Source organism: Quercus suber, unplaced genomic scaffold, assembly GCF_002906115.3.
Source record: "Quercus suber isolate HL8 unplaced genomic scaffold, Cork oak 2.0 scaffold_218, whole genome shotgun sequence".
Classification (NCBI taxonomy): Eukaryota; Viridiplantae; Streptophyta; class Magnoliopsida; order Fagales; family Fagaceae; genus Quercus; species Quercus suber.
The window spans coordinates 1,086,511-1,097,171 of NW_027069676.1; the positions used below are offsets into that span (position 1 = coordinate 1,086,511).

A 10,661-nucleotide genomic window follows, 5' to 3' on the forward strand; every position below is an offset into this window, starting at 1 on the left:
ATATTGTAATACGTTACTTGATATATCCTATTGTCACCCTAATACTTCATCTGTATTTAAAACCCAATTTTTTTTTACTGTTCAATTTATTTCTTTACCATACATTTTAGAAAAGGTACCTGACCTTTAAATTTTCTTTGACACTTTGCTTTCCGGTGTTATTGAAAAGAGAAGTCCTTGCTAATAGTAGAAAAATTTCATGGAGAAATTTGTTTCAAAGTTGTCCACAAGAAATAAATTTCGGAGAGAGGGAGGGAGAGGAAAAGAAGAGTGTATAAAGATAAAGATAAAAGAAAGAAGTGATGTTTAATATATAACTACTATCAAACGTTGTGTCTATAGTTTAGTATGGGCAGTTGGGCTTTTAAGGGGTTTGTATGCGTGTATGTAAGGCGAAAAGAGTCAAACTATTTTGTAACTACTGTCCAAAGAGACAGAACATTGTGTCTCTAATTTACTATAGATGAATGAATACAATGGTTCTAAAAAGTGAAAACATCACTAAAGCTTCCATCAAATGAAAAGACACAATTGTTTTAAATGTACACGTGGCATTAATTTATGTAGTCACGTGGCGTAATGAGAAATGATCAACAAAAAGTCAAACGTTTCGGCTATTAGTTATTATATAGATATATATATATATATATTATATTATATTACAACTTATATTGTATATACCTATATATACAAAACAAATTAAACTAGACAACATTATGTCTCTTATTCCTTCTCACAAAAAAACTAATAAATAAAACAACATTATATTTTTTTTTCCTAAAACTCATTCGAATCACTTGCTATTCCCTTGTATTGATAGAGGTTATCCACTTTATTAGTAACATAATATATACAATACATTAAAATAATATTAACACAAAATTAGTCCAATATTAAAATAAAATAATATCATGTCAATTCATTCGAAACACTTGCTAGGACATTGTATTGATAGAAATTATCCACTTTATTAGTAACATAATATATACAATACATTAAAATAATATTAACACAAAATTAGTCCAATATTAAAATAAAATAATATCATGTCAATTCATTCGAAACACTTGCTAGGACATTGTATTGATAGAAATTATCCACTTTTGTGTTGTTGCTTGGAAATTTTCTTTGAATGAATTTATTACCTTTTGCGCTACGGCACATGGAAAAGTCTGGTCTACCATTTCATTCCAATATCTATCAGTCACGAAAATAAACCAATTCGTTTTCACAAACCAATTGGTACGTAAGGATTTCTATTTTCAAAATTAATTTACGGTGTATTACGGACGCTAACCCATACATGTCGTTTGTCCCATTTACTTGGAGTACAAAAATTAATTTACTATGTAGTTTGAACGTACTAAGCATGCAACAATTTTAATAATTTTTATCATAAATTCTAACCGAAGCTGTTATGGTTAGTATAAAACAAAAGTGATAGAATTCTTCTGGTAACAAGGACAGTTGACTAGGACAATGTTGGTAAAACTATTCTATACCCATATGAGCAGTATAAGTAACAGATGTCGGAAAGCATGTGTTGGCAGCTTTGTTCTAATAAGCAATAAGAAATTTAGATGGCGATCATGGGGACTTGCAACCATTTCATCTCTGCATTGCTGGGTGGTATGGCTCTGACTCTTCTGGTTCATGCCCAGGATCAATCAGGTAGAACAATCTAAACTTTGGAATATTTGTATTGGTTTTGGTTAGCTAATTACCATACCATATATATAGCTAAATTATTGTTCTGTCTCAGACTTCATAAGCATAGATTGTGGGACACCAGCAAATTCAAGCTATACGGAGCCCTTTATAGGCATAAATTACATTTCTGACGCAACATTCATAGACACTGGTATAAGCAAGAGCATATCAACTGAGCTTAATGCTATTTCTTATCAACAAGAATGGACTCTACGAAGCTTTCCTGACGGAATCCGAAACTGTTACAGAATAAATATTACGCAAGGAGTCAAATATTTAATCCGAGCAACCTTCTTGCATGGGAATTATGATGGACAAGATAATAACTTACCAGAATTCGATCTGCATCTGGGACCAAATATGTGGGATACGGTCAAAATAGAGAATGCGTCATCTACTGTCAGCAAGGAGCTCATACATGTCCCAACTCTAAATTATATACATGTCTGTCTTGTAAACACAAACCTCGGCACACCGTTTATATCAGCAATAGAGTTACGGCCATTGAATAATAACGCGTATGTGACAGCATCTGGATCACTGGCACTCTATGTGCGCACGGATGATGGTTCACTAACTGATACAGAGTACAGGTGAGTCATTTTAATGGGTCTTTTTTAGTAGACGCTTATAACTAAAACATTTTCGAAAATAAGAGACATTCTCGACAATATATAAAGCATTAATTATTATTAGTCTCATTGCACGCGCACACACATGTGCAGCGGGGCTTTATTTTTTGATTTAATGTCATAATTTTCTATTCGTAGCCAAATTTTCTACAATATCTTTTATATAGTTTACGCATCACAGAATGTTATAAAGTTACTAATTCACAATATATGTAATTGGGAAAATACGATACACAATATAATTCAGCTGAAAAAGTAATAGTTAAATTTTGTTCAAAGACTAACCAAGTTTGACAGGAAAACACATGACTATTAAATAGATTGCAATATATGACACGTTAAGTATGGAAGAAGATAGTGTCAATTAGAAATAGGATGAAAGACTGGAGGAGAAACTAAAAAAAATATTGTGGATTTAGAGTTTTGTGGGATCTAATGTTATTAGAATTTTTTTCTTATACATTTCACAACGTTTGAAAGGAGAAAAGAGGAACAAATGAAAAGAGAAGTTTTTTTTTCGAGGAAGTTGTAATTGGTATTTGTGTGGGTTCGTTGGTTTGTTTTTTTAATTTATTATTATTATTTTTAATGTGACGTGGGTGGTTTTTTTTTTTTAGGATTTTTTTAAAACTTTCTTTAATTATTTATAATGCAATATGATAATATTTAATAACCAAAGTCATTATTAAAAAAAAAAAAAAAAAAAAAAAAAAAAAAAAAAACTTAAAACACAAAACTAAATCCCATCAACCAAAATAGAGTTCTAAAGAATACAAAACTTTATCAAGCTAAAATAGAGATGCAAGAAAATTAAAAATAAAATCCACTAAAAAATTGAGGGAGAAAGAGTGGGAAATAACCACTTTTTTGTGAGAGAAAATTATTTAAGAATGGAAGAGTGAATGACAAATTTATACTAAGAGGATGATAATAAAAGAAACAAATAAAGGAAGATAAAAGGAAAGAGGAATAGTGATATCAAGGTAGAATGTTTGGGGAGATGAAAAGGTAAATAAAGGAGAAAGGTTGGAAAATGTGTAAATGTTAAAAAAATGAGTACAATTTGATGAACACAATTTTCTTTTATTTGAATTTAAGTAAAATATTATGTATTTTATTTTTTTTAAACAAAAAGAGAGAGAAAATATAAATAATTTAATGATAAGGAGGATGTGGTTGAATTTCAATATTGAGTAAAATAGAAGAGATGAAAAAATGAGAAAAATTAAAAGATATAACAATAGACAGTAAATTATCCAAATTATGCTATATAATGGAATACTATTTTATTTTTTATCTACTATCTTTAATTTTTTATTATATAATTAGATAAAATTTAACAATCAAAAAGCAAAATAATAATAATAATAATAATAATAATAATAATAACTTAAAACACAAAACTAAATCGTATCAACCTAAATTAAAGTTCTTAAAAACACAAAATTTATCAACCTAAAGCAGAGATGCAATAAAAATAAAAATCTACCAAAAATTGAGAGAGAGAGAGAGAGAAGAGAGAGAGAGAGAGAGAGAGAGAGAGAGAGAGAGAGAAACCTTTTTGTGAGAGAAAACTATGCAAAGAGTGGAAAAGAGTAATAAATTTATAGTAAGAGGGAAGAGATAAGAAGAAACAAATAAAGGAAGATGAAGGGAAAGATGAGTAGTAATATTAAAGTAGAGGGTAATGGAGAGATGAAAGGTAAGGGAAGAAAAAAGATTGACAAAGTGTAAATATTTAAAAAATAAGTGAATGTAAAAAAATTATAGTAAAATTGGAAAAAAAAAAGAANGTTTTTTTTTTTTAGGATTTTTTTAATACAATGTGGGAGTGAGATTTTATTTATTTATTTACTTTTAAGAAAGTGGGATAGTGGGCATTGGGAAGTGGGAAGGAATGAGAAGCCTTTTTAATAGGAAACCTTTGTTTTATTGGAATAAGGAGAATCAGGTAGGTTTTTTTTTTTTTTTTTTTTTTTTTTTTTAATGCTTTTGTGATAGGAACCTTTATAATTTTTGACCTTTTACAGTTCTAATCTCATTTCTTATATTTTAGGAATAATGATAAGTTAATTAAATTAAAGGTATTTTTAGAAGTCAAAAAGGTAGTAACTAATTTTATAAATCCTTTTAATATAAAGAAATTAATACATAGAGACAATTTCACATAATAATAAAATCACACAATAGTCTCAAGTTGCTCATACAAGGAAACAAATATTAATTTTATATAGAGAATATATAAAATATTCATGGTTCAAGCATAAAATTAAACCAAAATAAATTACTAAAATTTATTATTTTTCAAAAAAGAGGCTTAATTATCTAGATAAGATAATGCATGTTTAAATAAAGTTGAAAATCTAATTTTCAATTTTGATTTTGTGTTGAGCGAGAGTGAGAAAGAGGGAGTGATTGATTGATGTGTGTGGCTTTGAGAAAAATTAGGTGGTGAATATTGATAACCGACAATATTGGAGATTGATTTACAAAAATAAAAAAACTAAGTTGTTAGGGAAAATTAATTGTGAATGATAATTCCACATATATACAACAATTTTTTTTTTTTTTTTACGGTTTCAATTGAGTTGAGTTTCTATTAATTAAGATTTTGGGTTTTTCGTAGAAGTGAGAAAAAGAATGCAAAATGTAGTTTTTTTTTTTTTTTGGTGCTGAATAATGCAAAATGTACTTGTGCTTTATTTTTTGTTATATATCTCATAAAATTTTAGGGTCTGATTTTAAAAGAGGGCTTTAAGCCTAGTGCCGGTCCTATTAATGGTGAGTCAACTTTATAAGGACCATAGGCTCGACTAATATATATATATATATATATAGATGACGGCCATTGTTTCTTCACTAGATCTCATCCCATTTATATAGTGCATATCTCTTTAAAGTTTTAAACAGAACATAGACTCAATTTGCTCTTGGCTTATATAGAACCACACATGTTTACATAGGTATGGAGACGATATTTATGATCGCATTTGGGAGCCTGATGACACTTATAAGGGAATAAATACCTCGCTTCCTATTGACTCCCAAAGTCGCAGCGATTACCAACCCCCATCTGTTGTCATGAGTACTGCTGCCACACCAGAAACCGACAGCTCTCCATTGAACTTCAACTGGGACTCAGAAACCGCAACTTCCGAATATTATATCTACATGCACTTTGCTGAAGTTGTAAAGCTAAAAGCCAATCAGTCTAGATCATTCAACGTTACAATAAACGGGGAGCCCTTTTTTGGACCTTACGTTCCAGTGTACTTGTACACAGAAACTTGGTATAGAAAATCGCCCTTGACTATGGCCGAAAATTATGAAGCTTCAATCTTCAAAACAGAGAATTCAACGCTTCCACCCATCCTTAATGCAGTTGAGATATATTCCGTGAAAAATCTCTCGCAATCAGAAACGGACCAACAAGATGGTATGCTCCTTTACACCGTATGCTTCGAACTTGTAATCTTTTATTGTAGTTAGCTCGTATCTTTTGACTTACTTGGATACATATGTAAATATTATTAGTTGATGCTATCACAAAGATCAAGTCAACGTATGGAGTAAAGAAAAATTGGCAAGGAGATCCGTGTGTCCCTCAATTATACTTGTGGGAAGGTCTAAATTGCAGCTATGATGGTTATAATTCCCTAGAATTATTTCCTTGTAAGTTTATGCTTTCCCACAGGACTTTCCAACTTATTTAAAACTATCTCTTACTAAAATTTTACCTTAATAATTGTAAATTTTAAACGTGAACAGGAACTTGTCTTCTAGTGGATTGATTGGAGAGATATCTGCTGACATATCAAATCTCGTAATGTTACAAGATTTGTAAGTATTAACAATTTACATTATAAAAAAAGTTAAAACATGATAATAATAACAAAAATAGGTCAAAGTGTTTTTTTTTTTTAAATAACTAAATAATAAGTTTAACTGATTTTCCTATTTAGGGATAAAAAAAATATATATATATAGATGTTAAAATCGACAAAGATGAATATGTAAAGTCAATAATTTATATATATATATATATATTGGTAAAAAAAGGAATAAATAATAAATAATAATTATGTGGCGAATGACGTAGTGATGAGGTGGCGCAACAGGAGCTCAGCCGTAATAAATGTCACGCTTTAGATTTGAATAATATATAGATTAGAAATACGTATATTAATAACATAACCCTACATCTTGAACTCCTACGCCCTTGAACATTCAAACATTTCATGCATAAGGAAGTGTCAGTTAAGTTACAAAACTCATTTGTTCTATAATTTAAGAATTGCAATATGAATGAACTTTAACATAATTTTGCTCTAAATACTTTTATTCTTAAACAAGTATTAGGTAGTATAAAGATTCAATTTTAAAGAAAATGCTTCAAAAACCCCTCTAAAATAAAGGAATACAGTCATATTCTAGAAAATTTATAAAGATACAGAAAGTATGACATATTTAATACACAACAAAAATTAAAGTGTATACATATTCTGTCTTGTCTTACACCAATTTCCTTTTCTTCTCTATCATTTTTTTTTTCATTCCTTCTTCTTTTCTTTCCTCTCTTTTCCTTCTCTCCCTCTCGCATTTTTGTTTGGCCAAATTGACAAATTGTAGTGTTGGATGGGGAAGGAGAAAAGTTGAGTAATAGGTTTTATCTTTTGAGATCACTTTTTTAAAAGAATAATTGATTTAGGAATTAGGATTATATATCTAGAAAGGTACTCTTTTTTACAGTACCATTTAATTTTTCAGAAGGGTTCTCATAATTGACCACAACCTTTTTTTTTTTCCCCCACTGAAGTGTAATTATAAAAAATTACCGAAACTCTTACATTTTTTTTTTCCAAATTTCAATGGGTGTATTTTCACCCACTACAGTATGTGGCCCTGCCTCTGGATACTATTCGATGTTAAAAAAGAGGAAAATCATATTCACTTTACCCTTGCAGAAACTTAGAAGGAAATCAGCTCAATGGTTCTATTCCAGCTGAACTCATAAAAAGATCAAAGAGTGGTTCACTATTGTTAAGGTATGGTTTTTGCCAAAAGCGATGACTCTGTAATATCATAATTTCATTTCACTCTGATTTTCAAAAATAAATAAAGTCTGTACATAGTTTCTCTACAAAAACCTAAAGCATCAGTTAGTGTCATCATACACTAAAATAATAATGTTTATGATGATATTCCTTGCTTGCATCCAATTGTTGCTATTAACCTTGTTTTGGATAGTGTGGGAGAAAATTCAAACCTTTGTGCATCGGATCCATGTGAAAGGGAAAAGAAGAAAAATATTGTCGTTTTAATACTGGCATCAGTTGTTGGTTTGCTTATCCTCTCATTGACTATAGCGGCTATCTTGTGTGGGATAACAAGGAGGAAACAACAACAAGATAAAACTACAGGTTATGACATTAAATTAATATAAGATACACATTCTTGGAAACAAAGAAAACTTCAATTCTCCTAAGATATGTGCCTAATTTACTTTTGATGATCTTAGCAGTTGCGTTAGTTGATACTGAACCAAACGTCCAGAATCGGCCACTGGAGTCAATGCAACGACAAGTGACATATTCTGATCTCCAAAGAATCACCAACAACTTTGAGAGGATTCTTGGCAAGGGTGGATTTGGAACAGTTTACTATGGCTGCATAGATGGAATTCATGTAGCAGTAAAGGTGTTCTCTCCATCATCAGTCCAAGGTTATCAACAATTTCAAGCAGAGGCAAGCCACTATAACATTGAATTCTTGATCTCCCATACATCGATTATTATACTAAATTAGTTATGATGATTTGAATTGTAGGTAAAACTTCTTATGAGAGTTCATCATAAAAACTTGACTACCCTTGTCGGGTATTGCTACGAAGGAACCAACATGGGACTCGTTTACGAGTACATGGCCAGCAGAGATTTAGAAACACAATTGTCAGGTTTGGTCATAGTTAAAACTAGCTTATAATAATATCATGGAGAGGAAACCCAACGATCGTATTGATTTGATTTTGAAAACTGGAAGGCTAAATTGACTCAACTAATAGTTTACGGAACAATTGGATTTGGCTAATGGCGAAAGGGTCAAATTAATAATTTAAGCCAAATTTTATTTTGAAGCAACATAAAAATAATTTCCCCTCAAAAACTTTTCTTAAACAACATGATCAAGGTTAATTTATTTGAACTACACAGCTAAGTTAAGGCGTATTATTTACGGATGCAGGTCAAAAAACAAATATCTTGAGTTGGCAAGCAAGACTTCAAATAGCAATTGATGCAGCTGAAGGTTTGCAATAAGCTGATTAATATAAATATTTTAAAAGTGTTTAATCTTTTCATTCTTTTTGTATAATTAATAATGGATTGTAAAACAGGTTTGGAGTATTTGCATCATGGTTGTAAGCCACCCATAATCCATAGGGATGTGAAGACCACAAACATTTTATTGAATGAAAAGTTCAATGCCAAACTAGGGGATTTTGGTCTATCAAAGATTTTCCAAATTGATAGCAGCACACATGTGTCGACAAATGTCGTTGGCACCCCTGGATACCTGGACCCTGAGTGAGTACTTTTGTTATTTAGTTGTGAGTTCTAGTTAGCTATGTTGATAAGTTTCTTATCATAAAAAGCAATTATCATGGTGTCAGCAGCAAAGCCACATTATAGTAATCATTAGTTGGTACTTATTATAATTTAGTTTGTATATAGAATTTATATTCTACTGTTGAAAGAATACATGGCATGGCAAGATACTAATGGATGGTTTAAATACAAAATAGAATTTCAAATCAACTAAAAACATAAATTAGAACAATGACATGTAAATTGTGAGGCATCTGGAGTTGTGACAAAAAAAATAAAAAGATTGATTAATCAAAAGTCAACAGTCTTCAATTTATATATGTGTGTGTAATAATTCAACTAGTTTTGTTCAGTGAATATCAAAACATTACACAACAAACAATATCAAGAGCGGTATTACAAACTTCCCAACTTCTAAGAATAATGTTGCAAAAAACATGAAAATTTAACATGGGTTGACTTGCAGGTACTACAAGTCAAACCGGTTAAATGAAAAAAGTGATGTATACAGTTTTGGAGTTGTTCTATTGAAGGTTATCACAAATCGACCTGTGATTGAAAGATCCCTGGAAAGGATTCACATAAGCCAATGGGTGGGTTTCATGCTTGCTAAAGGGGACATTCAAAATATTGTTGATCCAAGGTTGGGTGGAGATTTAAATGTTAACTCGGTTTGGAAAGCTGTTGAAGTAGCAGTGGCTTGTGTATCTCCAACTTCGAGTAGAAGGCCAACCATGAGTCAGGTAGTCGCAGAACTAAAGGAAAGTTTGACAACTGAATTATCTCAAAAGATAGAGGGCTATAGGGTTGAATTGAAAGATTCATTTGAAATGATCAATATGGATCTCAGTACTGAACTCAATCCTTTAGCAAGGTAAAATGTTTCTAAAAATCAAAGTTGGCGTTTCGGATCTTGAACCTTAATAAAAATTACTACTAAAGTCTATGGGCACTGCCATTTGACGTCTTGATTCGGATTTTTTGTATTTTGTTTTTTGTAAGATATAAATAAAATAAGAAATAACTCTCCCATTTTTTTTGTCAATCAAATTAAGTGGGAAGGTGTGAGCCATTTACACATGCTTGGATATTTATCTGTCTCTGATAAGGGAGATTTTAATGTATAATGGATTATTTAATGGACATGTTGTCATTACACAAATATACTACAACCTTTTTTTTTTTTTTTTTGAGAAACAAATATACTACAACTTAGAATAGTTATATTTGAAACATGACACACACTGACCACTGTGGCAGGAAGGTTGTTGATGCTCTAAAGCGAAAAAAAATTTGCTTTTAACTTAAATTTCAAAAACTTAGATATATTAAAAAAAAAAATCAAACGTTCTGATTATAAAATATATAATTTTTTTAATATATAATTAAATTCACAAATATTTTATTGTGACTAATATACTTATATTTATTATATGTGAAGCACCAAAATTATTTGCTTTTTAAAGTAATTATTTTTTACTACTAAAAAAACTAAGTAATTATTTTTTATATTTGAAGGATTAAGGGTAATTATACTTTTTTTTGTGTTGTATTTTTTAATATAAAAGTTGTGAAAATGTACTTTGTAAGGTTGAAATTTATCAACCATCTTGTTGGCTTTATTCCATGCTAATTTGCTTGTAATTCAGTACTTAGTAACCCTGTATTTAGGTGGAATTATTGTAAGGGTAATATGTGAAAAGAGGTGAAGAAAAAC

The 10,661-nt window shown here is 30.2% G+C and overlaps 1 pseudogene; it reads left to right on the forward strand.

Annotated features, from left to right (window-relative positions):
- The first annotated feature begins 1,568 nt into the window (after positions 1 to 1,568).
- On the forward strand, positions 1,569 to 10,128 carry LOC112017661 (LRR receptor-like serine/threonine-protein kinase IOS1; annotated as a pseudogene).
- The last annotated feature ends 533 nt before the right edge of the window (positions 10,129 to 10,661 follow it).